The following is an 18,217-nucleotide window of genomic DNA, read 5'->3' as shown; positions in this document are numbered from 1 at the left end:
CAAATACCTTGACTACAACCTCATGAGAGGCCCTGACCTGAGCTCAGGCACTCCTACATTCCTGACCCACAGAAACAAGATGATGTAATAAATGTTTATTGTTTTAAGCTGTTACGTTTTGGTGTCAGCTACTAGGAAAAAATAGATAACTAATATACCTGATCAAATTAAGGAGGCACTGAGGGAATTTAAACACCACTAATCAAAGTGTAATCCTGAAATGTCATGTTAGCTAAAAGCAGTATGAAGGTGGTAGGGTATGGTGGTTAAAATACATCTCTGAAGTCAGACTTATTAGATGGCATTTCCAGCTCTGTCCCTTTATTAATGTAAGATCTGGAACAACTTATTCAATCTTTTTGAGACTCAGTTTCCTTATGAGAAAATGTATAAGGAGAAATAAATTAAAGCATTCCTAGGGTCTGATGCATTGTGATAAATGGTGACTATTATAATTAAGGAGGTAAAAGAACTCTAAAAGCTGAATGAAGGTTGTTCACGAGAATCAACTACTTTCTGGAAATAAAAGTAGTAGTCCCCAACTACCCCTTCCCAAGTGACCCTTCTTAAGGAGACAGCTCTTAATAAGGGTCAGTGAAAACGGCTCACCCTATCTAGAGACAAAAAAGACTGTCAAGTTTAATGAAGCCAATAATGGGGAAAAACAGAATCTGTTCATCAACCACAGTCACCAGTGTGGTGAGGTCTGGCTCTTCCCAAAGCCTTAGTCCCAAAGTGTTAATGGAAGGTGCAGAGAAGAGTCAAACAAGATGCTATCTTGCAGACCTGATGAGATTGCAATTTGCAGACAACTGAGGCTTATCTCTGATGATGAACTAGGTGTCAGGGCTGAGAGAAAGGCGAGAAACCAGCCGCCTGGAGACCTTGGAAAGCTGGCAGCAGGGGATGTGAACAACACCTTCCAATTTCTGTGCAGACTAAATGAGCTTTCCGGATAAGATCATGGTGTTAATGAATAGCCATTAAAAACAGCCAAGCAGACAAACAACCTTGTATTAAATAACTATGTATTTACATCTACTTATCTACCTATCTATCTATACCTGAATCTCTGCCAAAGCCATCTAGAATTACCTTTTAAGTCAGAGTCTCTTTATAACTGAATATGTTAATGGGAGAAGGAACTATGTTAAAATGGCATTTGCCTTTAAATATGAAAACACAAAGTCCTGTTGGCTACTGTGAAGCAAGTGCCCAATGTCAAGAGCAAAGGGCATGGAAGAGGAGTCATAATGGAGAATAGAAAGGAATAGTTGTCAAAATGAGGAGGTGTTAACCAGAATGCCTGCACTGTCCCCAGAGGGAGTATACAGTCTGGTGTGGCTATGATGTCTTGTTTTGGATCCCCCAAATACAACAGCACTGATGTACACTAATCATTCTGGACAGAATTTCAGCTGACAAAACACTCCAGTCCTAGAGAAGCTCTGCACCGGTACAAAAATCTCCAGAGAAACAGCAAACAACTTAGGGTCAACACATGCAGATCATTTCAATGATGGACTCACATTTCACATCTTTGCCCAGCCTCCTGGTGCCTACTTCATGGTAGAACACAATGATCATTTCAAGAAGGAAGGAAGGAAGGAAGGGAGGGAGGGAGGGAGGAAGAAAGGAGACTGTTTTTGAACTTTGAATAGATTTAGAGCAATATTCCAGTCCCACTGACAATAACATTCCACTCTGATCCCATCTTATTCATTAAGATGGTATCTCTTTTTTTTTTTTCAACGTTTATTTATTTTTGGGACAGAGAGAGACAGAGCATGAACGGGGGAGGGGCAGAGAGAGAGGGAGACACAGAATCGGAAACAGGCTCCAGGCTCCGAGCCATCAGCCCAGAGCCTGACGCGGGGCTCGAACTCCCGGACCGCGAGATCATGATCTGGCTGAAGTTGGACGCTTAACCGACTGCGCCACCCAGGCGCCCCAGGATGGTATCTCATCACTGAGAGCCACCTACAGGTCCATGTACGTGAGCTTGCCTCATTAGAGACAGATGAGGAAACTAAGGACAGGGGAGGCAAAGATACTGGGTTTCTTAGGGCTACGTGGCTAACTTCTTTATCTTTTATAGTCAGTGGAATCCTTAAAATAATCACATAAACATGAGGATGGTGCTGGGTGAAGAGGAATAACTTAGAAATGACTGTGGGAGGATTTTTAAGCCCAAAGAAAAGTCTCATCACTGGAGTCCTAGCGCTCCTTCTGTTCCCAAGTGTACTGCTTTGACAAAGTCATTTACTTTCTATAAGGCTCCATCCCTTATCTCCAAAATGTGTCTCTGGCCTAGATAACCTCTAAGATTCCTTCCATCTGTAAAATATCAGGAGACAAATTCTGCTTACCTCATTTAACTCTGTGTTTGTCAACAAGGTTTAAAAGACGAATTGGCTATGGAACCCCTGGGTGCTGGGAAAATTATAAAAAAAAAAAAAAAAAAAAGAAACACCTAAGAAGTAAGTAACTAGGATTCTGAAAATGTGTGAAGTCCATAGTGAAAAAGTCAGGTTTGCATGGGTATGCCTTAGCTTTTAGATCCTCACCAGAAACAGTTAAAAAGAAAATTATCCCCATTTTACAGGTGAGAAAAGGACTGGAATAAGGAACTTGCCCAAGGTTCCACAGCTAGCAAATGGCTGAGCCAGAGGTCTGCCTCCCGAGCCCAACAAGCACTGCTGTGCTCCTGGCAGGCTGCAGGGGAGGTGAGCAGGGCCTGCAATGTGTTCCTACAGGTGTGTGTGGAAATGAGGATGCTTTAGGGCAGGGGGCTCATGCCCCTGTTTGCCTTTAGCACCAAGCAAAGGCCTCCAAGTGTTAAACAAATGTTTGTTGAATGGATGGTGTCAACAGGTCAGTTTTCATAACGACTCACTTACTGAGACCCAAAAAGGTGATGCACAGAGATGAAGAGCTCCCCTCAGACCACAGTGTCCTAGATCAAGTCTCTCTTTTTTGGACAGGTTTAAATGTAAAGCTCCTATGAATGATGGGATTAGCTGGCAAACATGTGTTTGGGGAACTCTGACATCCATCAGGCTGCTGAATGAACTATCCCCTAACGGGGCCAGGAGGCATGCACCTCCTTTCTCTGGGCATTTGCATCCTACATCCCCAATTTCTTTTTTTTTTTCTTTATAAAATGTTTATTCATTTTTTTTTAAATTTTTTTTCTCAACGTTTTTATTTATTTATGGGACAGACAGAGACAGAGCATGAACGGGGGAGGGGCAGAGAGAGAGGGAGACACAGAATCGGAAACAGGCTCCAGGCTCCGAGCCATCAGCCCAGAGCCTGACGCGGGGCTCGAACTCACGGACCGGGAGATCGTGACCTGGCTGAAGTCGGACGCTTAACCGACTGCGCCACCCAGGCGCCCCAAAATGTTTATTCATTTTTGAGAGACAGAGCATGAGTGGGGGAGGAGCAGAGAGAGAGAGGCACACACACAGAACCCGAAGTAGGCTCCAGGCTCTGGGCTCTCAGCACAGAGCCCAATGCAGGGCTCGAACTCAGGGACTGCAAGATCATGACCTGAAGTTGGACATCTAACCGACTGAGTCACCCAGAGGCCCCCACTTCCCCAATTTCTATCACCAAATGCAGTGTATCTCATTCTCTGCTCATTGTCCCACACTCCTCATCTGCTGAGTCTCCCTTGTTTATGTAGTTCTTGAGCAGGGGTTAACAAGGGTTACGTGACAAGATAATAGTGAAAGGACTTTGTATATCCTAAAGCATGAAGCGAAAGTAAGAGAGGTTGTACTGTCGTTCCTGATGCCTCTACTGCTGTTATCAGTACCACCACCCCCTCTATTATGACGGCTATATTATTACTACGGGAGCATAAATCCCAAAGGATTGAGAGTGACATTACCCCAGGTCAGCCACACCTTTAATGGCATAAGGCAGGGGGCTAGCAAGCCAAACCCAGTCTTCCTTGTCTTTTGTAAATAAATTTGTATTGAATGCAGTCATGCCCATGCATTTCCATATGGTCTCTGGTCATTTTGCAGCTATAATGACAAAATTGAGTAGCTGTAACAGAAAAACCAAAAAATATTTACTAACTGAACTTTTACAGAAAAGGTCTGCCAACCTCTGGCCTAAGTTGATCACAAGTGAGTGGCTTTTACCTTATTTCTTGATATGACACCTGAAGAAGTAAATCCCACAAGAGATGTTCAATGCTGCAGAGGAGAAAGGGCAAGGAGCAGAGAAAAGGCCTTCTGTTCTGCTATTAACTACAACACCATGGTTGACCTGTCCAGACCTCATTTTCTGTGCAATGGAGCAACAGTGGCCGGAGAAGCCGTTAGACTACAGAATCACTAGGCAACCTAACAAGTCCCTTCTGATTCCAAAAGTCTTCACTGCCCATGATCTTTATTTTCTTTCCAATAACACTATTAGAATAGATAGCTGTTTCTTTTTTTAATGTTTATTTGTTTTCGAGAGAGACAGAGTGCCAGTGGGGAAGGAGCAGAGAGATAAAGGGACAGAGGATCCGAAGTGGGTTCTGCACTGACAGCACAGAGCCCAGATGTGGGGCTTGAACTCAAAAACCGTGAGATCATGACCTGAGCCGATGTCAGATGCTCAACTGACCGAGCCACCCAGACACCCCCAGATAGCTGGCTTTTTGACCTGGCGTTAGCTGAGAAGACTTTCCAAAGATCTATACAAGAATTGAATTAAAAATCCCTTATAAATGGGGTGCCTGGGTGGCTCAGTTAAGTGTGTGACTTCAGCTCAGGTCATGATCTCTCAGTTCATTAGTTCAAGCCCTGTGTCAGCTCTGTGCTGACGGCTCAGAGCCCAGAGCCTGCTTCACATTCTGGGTCTCCATCTCTCTCTGCCCCTCCCCTGCTCATGTTCTGTCTCTCTCTATCTCTCAAAAATAAATACATGTTAAAAAAATTAAAAAAAACCCTTATAAATGTTAATACCACTCAAATAGGGCATCCCCTCCCACCCCTTAAAGAGGCAGGGTAATACAATGGAAGGGTATGTATGGGCTTTGGGAAGCTCAGATCCCTACACTGTTACTTTCCAAGCTGTGTGTTCCTGGGTAAGGAACTTAACCATTCTGTGCCTTAGTTTCCTAGGGATATTGTTATCTTAAAAGAATTCTTTCATGGATCACAGCCACTATAATAATGCAGAGCACGTGGCACATGACAAGGGCTCAATAAATGGTAACTGCTACCATTATTATTACAACCCGCAGGATGTGAGGTGTTGGACTGAAATACAAAGGAACCTCAGGAATGGAGAGAAATACTCATGGCAGGCTGCCATTTGAAATGCTTGATTGTCAGAAGAAAAGAATATTTTACTTGCCGCCCTTCAGCAAACATTTCCGGAGGGAAAGAGCTCAGAGCCAGAATCTAGAGGAACAAATATTATTAGCCCACTCATTTCAAGATTCCCCTAATCAGGACGGGATCCTCTTCACAGTACATTTCAGTTCCCCTGCTCCAACCCCCAGTCCACCCCTTACAAAGATAGCCAAGTCCAAGACTTCAAGTGAGGAATCACAGTTTCTCATCACACCTACACGTGTGAACACACACACACACACACATACACACACACACACACCACAAATACACACACTTGTGCATGTGCTTGCATGTGGATATTAATTCCATATTGTCTTTTGGAAGCCTGGGAGATTTGCTTGAACCCTGCCTTAGAGAATCAGGTGCTGTCACCTTCAAGGGATGATGTGTAAGGGTTTGATTTGCAGCTAATAGAAAAATCTATTTCTTTCAGTTTCACTTCTGTCACACAATGACCGTTGTGTTCCCTACAGGAGATTCCTTCTCCTGTGCAATAACCACCAAGATGACAGATCTCAGGCGGCAACATGAGCTGCCTGGGTTGAGTGGTGCCTATTAGTTTTATGACCACTGGTTCAGAATGGCCTTGCAGTGTCCACAGCCCAGCTTAATGAAGATGGGTAAGACAGCTGCCGATGAAATCAAATTTCTCCTTTTCCTTCCTTTCCATCTTAAAGTCCATCAAACTTTCATCCTCACAACAGAACAGCTGCTGGGGCAAACAGTCAGCCAGTCAATCACCACGGACGGTCCAGATGATTGTCTTGGGGAAGTGAGCTGGGAATCTGCTTTCCTGCAAAGATGACACCAAATGGCAGAGAGGGAAGGAGGGAGTAGCTCTGCCCTCTTTCTCTGAACAATAAAATGAAACAAAACTATATGGCATATTTAATGTGATATAATAGAAATTAAAATCCTCTGAAATTTTAGAAAAATCATATATATGGAAACTACTCTTGTAATTATGTCCCTACAAATAATAATAGCAATTCCTTTGTTAGAGCAAAAGTAAGAGGAAATTTCCTAGATAGAATAGCCCAAGTGTGTGGACTCATTCTCATCTACAAACTAATGCTGTTCTTTGTAATCTCTGCTCTGGGAAAGTTGACATTTTCCAAATTTTTATATTTCTGTTAAGAGCCAACTTGCAACTCTATTATTACTGGTGGCAGATTGTTTGCAAATGTGATGAGAGTTCCTCCCATTCCTGAAAACTTTTGCATCCCCATCCTTTCGCAGTAGGACTTTGCCACTCCTCCCACTAGCAGGTGGGATTGATTTCCCTACCCACTGAACCTGGCCTGGCCCTAAGAATCGCTTTAACCAAGAGAACACAATGGAAGTGCTGTTGTGTGACTTCCAAGCTCTGGAAAGTTCTTGCTGTCCTTGTTACTGCTCTCTTAGAATGCAGCCCTGAGACCACCATGTGAAGAAGCCCAAGTTAGCCAAGATGGGGGGAAGAGATAATGTGGAACAGAGATAGCCACACCACCCAAGATCTCCTAAGACTAAAGACCAGAACCAACAGCTGGAATATTAGACCACCATCTCCAGTCAATCAGCCAGATGAGTACAATCACATGAGGGACCCCACGTGACACCTTCAAAACTATGCAGCTGGATCCAGCCAAAATGGCTGACCCACAGAATCTTGAGCAGATAGTGTAGCTGTTTTAAACACAACGTTTAAGAGTAGTTTGTTATGTAGCAATAGCTAACTGAACCATACTTCAAGAAGACAGTCTTCTTTAATGGCTGGTAGAAAGCATATTGTGCAATTAGAGAAACAAGTTCAAATCCTTGCTCCTATACTTGCAAATTCTGACCTTGAGCAGATTACTTAACTTTTGAGCCTTAGTGTCTGCAAGAATAAAAGACAGTAAGTTGAATTGTTGAGGGAATCATATAAGATAACATATACAGGCACCCAAACATAGGGCTTGGCACACATGAGACACTTAGACTATTTGTCACTTCTCACCTCAATAAAGCTATTTGGGTAAACAAAAGCTGCTAGATCTTCAAGGGCAAGAACTTCATTGATTTTTGAATCACTTGTAATATATAATACAGCATCTGATATATGGTTGATATTCAATGCATTCAGTTGAATCAATGCTCAAATATCCCCTAAGATAGAGTTTGGATTCATGCCGCCATATTACTGGCAATTCTCAAAGTAGTGATATGAACAGAATTGTGGGGAAACAGACTGTAGTAACCTCGGTTAAATCCCTATATTTCCTGTGTCCTTCATTTGAGGCCATCCTTTAAAAGGAAAAAAATGCCTTTCTCTAAGGATTTCTCTAAGGATTCTCTAAGAATCCTTGCAAGTCCTAAAATTCATTTATTATAATTACAACAGTGGTTAACATTTACTGAACACTTATTTATGTGTCAGATTGTGTGCTAGTTTCTTTGTGTATACAGAAGATTTTAATCATAATAGTCTTGTAATACAAGTTTTATTATTGCCATTTTCAGATCAGGAAGCTGAAGTCTAGGGCAGGAGTCAGCAAACTTGGCCTGTTTTTGTAAATAAGGTTTTACTATGACACAGCCATACTCATCTGTGTGTATACTGTCTGTGGCTGCTTTCATACTACAATGGAAGACCTGAGTAGTTATGGTAGATGGAGAATATATGGGCCCCAAAGCTGAAAACGTTTACTATCTGGTCCCTTAGAGGAGTTTGCTGACCCCTAGTCTAGAGTCATCTGCTGAGAGAGTGACCAGTCATACTCAGATGTGTGCAGCTGGAGTGCATGAGTTCTTTCCACTAAGCTATGCTGGCTTTCTATTGTTTCCAACACTTAATCATTCACTCATCACACCTGATCTTTAAAATAGTAGCTCCAAGGCAAGGATGTGCTGAGGAAAAATGTTCAAGACCTCTGCAAAAGCAGCTGAGGAAATGTCAACCATGGTTTCTGTGAATGCATCTAGTTAAGAACACACACTCATCTGGCCTCCTGTAGCTAGAGGCCATGGCGCTACACTCGGCACTAATTGAAAAATAAGAAATGAAAAGATTTGCTTTCAACACAAACTTGAATGACTAGAATTACATCTTTATTATCTGAAGTGGGACCTTGTGACTTGTCAACCTCCACCTGTTCTGGCATCAGGAAGAAATAACACAGAAATTAGCCTCTAGCTGGTCATCTCATTATAGGCCAGTTATAGCCTTTTTAGAAAAGTTGATGGATAAAAAATCCACCTGCTAATATAAATGCATCTGAGGTTTGTTATGCATAATATAAAATTACCCAGTGCTTCAGAAATAAAGGATTCAACATTGAGAAATATGGAGATTAAGGAAAAGGAATTCGTTAAGAATGCACAGAAATGGAGACAAACATCTCTGAACTAATAAACTGTATTGATTGGGATATGTAACTCAATTTGCAAGGGAAAGAGATAATTAAATGGCCATCTTTTCAGAAACAAGCCTCTCCTACAAAGGGGCACAAGGCAGAGCATGGAACAGTACTTTGAAAGTTGTGAAGCACTATATAATGAGAGGGGTTATATTTATGCCTATCTTTATCGTTGTTTTGGTCCTGATCATGGTAATTTAATTTTTTTTTTTTTTTAATTTTATTTTTGGCACAGAGAGAGACAGAGCATGAATGGGGGAGGGGCAGAGAGAGAGGGAGACACAGAATCGGAAACAGGCTCCAGGCTCTGAGCCATCAGCCCAGAGCCCGACGCGGGGCTCGAACTCACGGACCGCGAGATCGTGACCTGGCTGAAGTCGGACGCTTAACCGACTGCGCCACCCAGGCGCCCCGTGATCATGGTAATTTTAAATGGCCCTTTCCCTTACTCCTTAAGGTGTTAGTTTGCTACATAGTCACACTTGTGCAAATTCTGATCCCCACTTGGAAATGTTCCTCCTACACATTTCCATCTCTCTGGCCTCAATGCCACCATCCAATTTGAGCCTTTATTACCTTTACCTTTCAAGATTGTGACAATATGCTAATTAGTCCTCCCAAACTTAGTCTCTTGTCATATTATTTCATCCTACATGCCCCTTCCAAAATATATTTTTAACCAATTTCATTTATTCATCAAACATTGGATGTGAATTGCACCTGTTCGTTGTACCCCCCAGTGATTGTGCTAGGAGCAAAAGCAGATGTGGTTGCTAAGTTTGGCAGATAAAACACATGATACCCAGTTAAATGTGGACTTCAGAAAACAACCAACAAAAAACACATTTCTTAGTATAAGTATGTCTCAAATATTGCATGGGACATACTTATACTTAAAGACAAAATGTTGGTTATCTGAATATCAAACTTGGGTGTCTTATGCTTTTACTTATTAAATCTTGCAACCCTATCTGACTCCAAAATAACTTTACAATCTACTCAGGGAAACAGATATTGATCAAATAATCTCACAACTAAATATAAAGTAGCAACTGTGTACAAAGGGGAGAGTTCCCGGAGGTTATGAGAACCTGTATTGGGGGAATTTGAATTTCTAAAAGAAGTGGAGGAGGGCTTCCTAGAGGAGTTGTTATACTAAAGCAGAAACCTCAGGTCAAAGTGGTGTCAACAGAGAAAGAGCTTAAGTGGAATGAGCAAAGGCAAATTGCTAGAAGAAGAGTAGCAATAACCAACAGGAGGCCAGTGAGTGGGAACAGAAATGGAGGAAAGCTTTGGTGGGTGATGAGGCTAAAAACGCCAGCAATGGCGGGACCAGGCAGGGACTCCCAAATCACATCAAATAATTTTGTCTTTGTTTGAACGACTGTGGAAGCCTGTGAAGAAAGAGGTTTTTGTTTGTGTGCTTCTTCTTTTTCTTAAGTAAGGGAGTTACAAAACCAGAATTAAACATCAACTTCTCAGTCTTGACCCTTTTCCTCTCTTGTACATGATTTAAAAACACAAGGTCATTGAAAGGAATGAATCAGATAATGCTCATAGTATGAGTTTGCACACTATAAGATGCCAAAGGTGTTGACAGTTATCATGAATATTTCTCAATATCCTCCATCAAATAGCCAGTCTCCTCTGCCAATTCTTCTCTCAATGGTCCTCTACATGCCCATCACTCAGCAAAGTGGGCCACTGATCCCTGAATAACTTGTTTTTTTCCAAAATATACTCTCTACCCTCTTTCCTGCCTGCCTATAGAAATCATTTTTCAAAACACAATAGAAAGTTTCCGTGTCCCACAGAGCACTTTTTAATGCCTAATGGGTTATAACATTTCCCCCTCTATATTCCCACAATAGTTTCTACCCATCTCATGATATTTGCCATACTATTCTGTATGTTAAAAAACTTTGTTTCTCTCAATCTACTCCCTAGATTCTTCTGTTGATGAATACAATCAAGCACCTTTTATAAAACAAGAATGATGTTGCTCATGCTAAAGAATTCATTCATTACCCTTGAAGAAATCAGAGTCAAGTGAGAAAAGGAATCACTATTAACAAATAATAGCAATTCAGTACTGTATGTTTAATAAAATGAGTGAGATCTTTTACCAAATCATGAGCATCTTGTAGGGCTAAATTGTACTTACCTTAACTATCTGGCACGTAGGACAGTGCCTAGAATGTACCAGAAGCCTTAATATGTGTTTAATAATTTTAACTATTCAACAAGAAAGCACTAAGGAGAACAACACAGGAATCTGAGAAATTCACTGTGTCAATAGGAGGTAGGGAAATCTTTGAAGATCAGACACTATGGAGTGAGCTATAAGGTGAAAATGAGTAGGAGATTCACAATCAGTGGAGCAATATATTTTAAAGTCATGGAGTTTCATTAAGACCCTCATGAGAAGCAAGGCTAAAGGCTGGGTGGCAGCTGTATTTGAAGGGGTATATATATCAATTATTCATATATCCATACATTCAGCAAATGTTTATGGTAACTTGCTCCTTGCTAGTCACTGTTATAGGCTGTGGATATAGAACCATGGACAAATAGATAAGGTCTCTGGTCTCAGAGCTTACATTCTAGCAAGCTGATGGAAGCAATGTGCACAAAAAGAACTTTCATGGAAGTATTTGTGCTATAAGGAAAAGAAAACAATTTTTCTTTTGTGCATTGTCCATAAACAATGTTATGCTGGACAGGGATTTGAAAGAATATTTTCAAGACTGAGCCATCAACAAAGGGCTCTTGAGGAGATGACACAGAAGTTGAAGCCTGATGTTATGATAAGAGGAAATGGGCATATGGCAACCTGGATGAAAATGAAAACATTCCAGAGAAAAGGCACTGATAATATGAAGACCCTACGGTGAGAATACAATTGGCATGTTCAAGAAGAATAACAACAAAAAGAAGGCAACCAAGGTGGTCAAAGATCATGTTAGGAAATGAAGCTGGAGGTAAGTGGGGCCCAGATCATAAAGGTACAAGGTTAGCTTTCATTCTAGGTACATGATCTGATAAGACTTTGTCCTATAGACCACAAGGAGCCTTTGAAAGAGTGACATTATCAGACTAGTACTTCAGATGGATGGCTCCAGTGGTGAGTGGTGGACAGGAAGGGCAATTGGAAGCTTAGGAAGGTCTGTTGAGGAGGTTGTTGCAACTGTCCATGTGACACGGTTGGGGATGATGTAGGGATGGAAACAATAGATCTAAGCATCAGTTTAAGACATCTATAACCATACTGCAAGCCTCTGAATATAGGGTCCATGTTTCAATGTTCACGTAGAACATAAGCCAGGATCTTGCACTATTCACCATAAGTATTCAATAACTAAGGCACATCACTTTCTCTGTCCTAACCATTCTTTGATAAACACTGTCTTCTCTGCTATTCTCCTCCCCTTCCCATACTGGAAATCCCAGGAATTCTATACAAGATACTAAGTCATACAAAGCAATGTAGTGGAAAGAAACTTGGTATCAGTTTCTGCTCTGTCACTTAACACTTGAATGACTTTAGTTAAGTCATTTCTGCTTCTTTAGTTTTGATTACATCAGCTTAAAAAAATGGGATGGAGAACAACCATATCACTTGTCATTCTGCCGCAGAGAGCTGTAGCAAGGCTCAAAAAAAGATCATGAATTTTCTCTGCAAAACGATAAAGCATTCTACAAATACCAAGTAATTTTAGGGGATATACAAGACCTATGCCAACCACAGGAGAAATGGGCCAAAATTGTGAATAGTGATTTCAGGTGTAGTGTCCAATATGGAATGAACTGAAAACATTATTCTTTTACTACACAATATATAATTACCACAGTTATACACTACATATTTATTACATCATTAGCAAGAAAATGCACTAGCCACTTAGAGGAATTAAAGATAAAACATAGAGCACCTGGGTGGCTCAGTCGGTTGAGCATCCGACTTCTGCTCAGGTCATGATCTCACAGTTTGTGAGTTCGAGCCACTGTCTGTCTGTCTCTCTCTCTCTGCCCCTCCTCCACTCACGCTCTGTCTCTCTCTCCTTTGGAAATAAACATTAAAAAATATATAAATAAAAAAATAAAACAGTCACAGAAAAACACATTTTCCTGCCCCTCAGCGTCATTCTCCTAAACGAAAGCACAACCTCTGGATACTTCCTTTTTTGGACAGATGGTACACTTTTCTTTTCATGACAAACCAACTTCAGTCAAGAGCTCCTTGGGTAGTTAATGGTGTCTTGTGATGATCCTTAAAACTCTTCTCTCATTTTACTCTTGATTAAAAAGAAAGAAAGTGCGGGATCTAAGTCCTTGACTGATTTACACTTCAATTTAATTTCTCCCTTTCTCTTTCCTCCTTCCTTTCGCGGGATGAAACCTTCCATGTAATTAGGCTCGAAAGCTCTCATCAAATGGTTTGATTGAACTGCAGCACACTGAATTTCTCTTCGAAGCTGCTGGGGCAGACAGAAAGTGGGACCCTGTGAGGGCATGACATTCCAGGGATGGAGTGGGAACCACATTCTGTGATGGCAATTAAGGGAAATGGAGTGAAGGTTTGAAATAACTTGGCTATCATGCTCTCTGATATCTCTGATTTATTACTCCACTTGTACCAGAGACTATCATAATCCCTTTGTCCACAGTGGAATAGGTGGCCTGGAAAGCTTGAGTGCTAACATTGTGTGCAGCAAAAAGAGTACTAAGTCAAATCTAAAAATGTGTGTTTTAGCCCCAATATGCCTTTACCTTGAAAAGTATGATTTGAGAACAATTCACAAACTCCTAGGCTGTATGTTTCTTCATATGAAAAATAATTTGAGTGAAAAATTTCTCTAAAGATTCCTTCCAAGTTGAGTGTCTGAAAATTCCACAAATTCAAAGACAATTCCACAAATTTATAGCAGCTTTTGAGTACATGAGGGTCTTCCATCAGAGTATTCTTTCAGGGGCATCAACCCAGGGCCTGAGAAACTTCCTGCTCAGGTGGTGAGTCTATTTCAGTTACTATTATTGAGATACCTTGTACAAAAAAATAAAAATTCACTATTTCAGCATCATCTGAAAGAGTGTTCTTATATGATAGCTAGTCTAATAGGTCCTTAGTAACTGACAGATGATGGAGGTAGCAGGTGCATACTTACCAAACAGCCCCCTGACATGGTAAATCCTAAATATATGAATCATCTGAAAGAGAGGGACTGGCCATAGAGGGCCAGGGTTCCAGGTTTACATTCTTATCTCACATTAAATATGCCCCCCTCTTAAATGATAATGGACGTACTAACACCCGTGACACAACGCGCTGACAAATGACATCAGAGCAGTGAGAAGCAGGTACTGAAACATCCCTACATCTGTAATGCATAGGTTTAACTCATATCTGACTTTGCATTCCAAGTCAGGAGTGAATTAGGTTGTTATAAAGGTTTTTATGCTACATTATTTTTTTTTCTGGCTCACACATTCATCCATTTATACATATACACACACATACCCAAACTGAAAACCACTGCCACTTTTGGATATTTGTTTCATTAGTTTTACCCTCTAAATTAATGGACTTCTGCCATATGTATAAAGGGCCAAAAATAAAAATAGATTCAAAGACGACCTAATAAGAGTGAAGAGATGTTTTAGAAATCATTAGCGTTTTGCCCGTCAGTACTGATAGAAAGATGAATACCAAACTTGCAAAGACAAAGGACATTTCAAGATCATCAATTGTAATTCCTTCATTTTGTAGGTAAGAGAACTAAAACCAGAAGTTTTGGAGGTTTGAGTAAAATTCTAATGTGAAGAGAAAGCCCACAGTAACTGTTGGAGGCTAAATTTTCTGATAAATGAGTTTCTTACAGTGAATCCAAAATGAGGTGGATGAGTCATCAATGGGCTCCCTTATCAATGAAGGGGCCCCTCACTCTTCATTGAATATGTAACCATTCTTTGCCAGCTGACTCTGAAGCTTCTGAGAGTTTCCAAAGGCTGTTTCACAAAGCACAGATAATTTCCTATAATATAATAGGATTTGTGACTATAGGGAAGTGTTCTGATCAGTTGCTCTCAATACCAGGAAATAGGTTGAGGTTTGTACAGATTGCCTGACCTGAAAGTTCAATAGATGCAAGGGGCTAAGTGCTTAGTACGTGGACGAACTTGAATGAACTGCCTAACTCTGAGTCTCCATTTCCTTTCTTGTTAAGTTCCTAATAATAATAGCACCTATGTTGAAGGACGGTTGATAAAGATTAAATGAGGTAAGATAAAGCATTTGGTTTAACACCTAACTGTAGTATTACGACTTAGAGAAATATTTATTAGGTAATTCAGATGACCAAAAATCTCCACAAAAACTCAAAAGAAGGACAGGGTTCAGAGAGAGTCCAGGTTGAACACATGGAGATTGGGGAGAACGAAGCACCTGGGAGAGCATGGAAGGTGTGCACCCCTTCCCACACAATTTAGCCTCACATTTCTTCCAGCTGCCTTTTCCTGAGTTGTATCCTTTTATGATGAATCGATAATCTATAAGTAAATGGCTTTCCTGAGGTCTATGAGAGATGCTAGAAAATTAATTGAATGCAAAGACAGGGTTGTGGGAACCTCTGATTTAGAGCTCGTTGGTCAGAAGTACAGGTAACAACCTAGCCCAGTGACTGGCATCTGAAGCAGGGGTTGGGAGTAGGGGTGGCAGTCCTGTAGGACTGAACCCTTAACCTATGAAATCTGATTCTATCTCCAGGTAGACAGGCATCAGAATGGAATTGGATTGGTATTTGAGAGAACTGCTTGGTGTTGTGTGGGAAGCCCACTGCACAAACACACAGGCTGGAATTAAGTGCAGGAACCAGAAGACAAAAACGAAGTAAGTGCATACTGTTTGCTGTTAGCTTTAGTAAATATTCAAAGTCCTCATAATTAATCTTGGCTCTAGGCAGAACATAAAAAGACCTTCTAAAAAGAGACAGACACTGCATTTGAAAATACTACTTTGAGATTTGTTTTTCACACCATCTCAGGTAATACTGCATAAATATTTAAATATTAAGAACACAAGTCTATATTCAGACTGCTTAGCTATCCTACCTGGCTCTGCCATGTATTATTTTCTGACTTGACTTTATGACTCAAACATTCCATGCCTCAGTGTTTGCATCTTTAAAATGAGAAAAGAACTATATCTACCTCATAGGAGAACTAAATAAGCTAAGAGTTTTAGAAGAGTGTCAGGTACATTGAAAGAACACACACAAAAGTGATATATTGTTATTATTAAGAGTAAGATAGGTATTATTATCATTCTTTTGAAAGCATAGAAGTGTCCTCTCATGGGTTTATTTTATCCAAGAAGATTGAATGGGATATAAGTGAACACATAATTCCCCATCCAATTATGCAGAGATAGTGGCTCATGGAAAGAGATATATGATAATTAATTTAAGAAAAAAAATATATACAACAAAACCTTAACTGCCCAAATCACAGGACCCTCCTTTCACCCAAATTATTCTGGAGGCCAAATTTTTATCTGAGATTTAAGGCTTTAACCATCCTTTCAAACTTGTAAATTATCAGAATGCTGCTAACATTGACCCTAAGAATCCAAGTAGGTCTTGCTTTGTTTTATCTGTGATCTAGTTTTTCATGACAGCCTTTAAGCTTTCATTAAAACTGAGGGTCCAAATAAATTGCAGTTACTTTATTAGGTGTCATGTATAAAGAAGTCCCAAAGCCTTGCCTGCCTATTACTACTTGCTCATATGTCAGGGATTTGAGACAAGGCATTAAATGGACTGTGGAAGCACATTAAAAAGTTTTAACCAGGGGTGCTGAGAAGCTCAGTTGGTTAAGTATCTGACTCCTGATTCTGACTCAGGTCATGATCTCATGGTTCATGAGTTTGAGCCCCGCATGGGGCTCTGTACTGGCAGCGGAGAGCCTGCCTGGGATTCTTTCTCTCCCTCCCTCTCTCTCTCTCTGCCCTTTTCCTGCTCTCTCTCTCTCAATGAATGAATGAATGAATGAATGAATGAATGAATCATTAAAAAAATTAAAAAGCTTTAACCTGAGTGATGGCCTTTTGCCTAGAACCACTGAAGCAAGGCCAAATCTGGGAGAAATAGTTCTTCTTTGCTAGTCATTGGCCCTAATCTAAAGATAAGTGTCTGCCCAAGTCCATGTCCCTGAAGCTGTCAGCCACACCTGTGCACTTCTATGACTCTTGTCTGCTTTCATAAAGACATCTCTGTGTGGCAAATTTCAAATTCTAAAATGTACTCATTCCACTTGGATGTGTGAAGTAGTTATTTCTTCTTCCTTGCTTGAATCTCTGAAGACAGCCTGGCCCTGCCTATGTCCTCCCCTTCCCCTTCCATGACAGCATCAGGTGACAAAGGTGCACACAAATGTGAAGTGAAACACCCAACACAGGGTGAATTCAACACAGTTGAATGCTGTGTTCTCTCAACCTGCTCTACCGCCTAGCAACTGAGGTGGCTCACCCCAAGTTCATTCTCATTTTATGTGCCATACAGAAAAGCAGCCTAAATATATACCCAGTTCTGAATCATATAATCTGTAAACTACAGGAACAGGCGGATCATTTCCATTCGTTTCTTATGTAGCAAAAACCACAATTTGCACCCAAAGCATGTAATTATATTCAAATGCTGAAAGGCTGTCTCAGAAAGAATTGAAATTCATATTTTGGGGTAAAGCCATTCAGGAGTATACATAGTTATATTTTAATATGGGGGGGTGACAGAAATATTTCAAGAAACATTGAAAAAAAAAGGGAGAATGAGAACAGTAGCTCAGAAAATGTAGTTTGCTGGTTTCTAGGAGTTTTATGGTCATATAGCCACTTAACAGCTAGTAAGCAAGAGGTGGGGACTGGGTTGGGGGACATGTCTTTGAACAACTCAGTTGTGCCTTCCAGATGGAAAACAGACAGGTGAGTACACAGGCTATCACCCCCTGCTTTCTGGTGAGTGAGACCTTACCAGGACAGGCAGTGTCTCCCTGCACAGGGACCTGAATCTGAGTACTTTCCCACACTGCAGTCTCCTATACAGAGAGAGTCTTAGGAACACTCCAAGAAAGCCTGCCTCTTAGCACAAAGCTGGCACCTATTAGAAAAATTCACATGAAAAATTAATTATTACAGAAGCTCAAGAATGTCCTATGCTGGCAGAATGTATTCTTACAGGACTTAATCTGATTAAAGAGAGATCAGTCTGCAGAAAACGAGATGGCCCACAAGGTTGCAGTTTGATAAGGGTCTTGAGGCAGTGAGAAGTTGGCCCTTCTACAGAACAGTGAAAGAAAGATGGTGGACTTGGAGTCATACTGCCCAATCACAACAGTCTCTGACACTGACTGGATGTCTTCGGCCAAGTCCTCACTTTGCCCATCTAGAATATGAGAGGGTCAGATAATCCTTAAGATCCC

General features: G+C 40.9%; 1 protein-coding gene across 41 annotated transcripts in view; it reads right to left on the bottom strand.

The window, feature by feature from the left end:
- NRXN3 (neurexin 3) overlaps positions 1-18,217 on the bottom strand; it is a 1,583,151-nt gene that overhangs the window by 511,938 nt on the left and 1,052,996 nt on the right. The window lies entirely within an intron of this gene.

This window comes from Herpailurus yagouaroundi, unplaced genomic scaffold, assembly GCF_014898765.1.
Source record: "Herpailurus yagouaroundi ecotype Mexico unplaced genomic scaffold, PumYag 141, whole genome shotgun sequence".
Taxonomy (NCBI): domain Eukaryota; kingdom Metazoa; phylum Chordata; class Mammalia; order Carnivora; family Felidae; genus Herpailurus; species Herpailurus yagouaroundi.
Note: the sequence above shows the minus strand (reverse complement) of the source record. Positions and strands in the feature narration are given on the sequence as shown.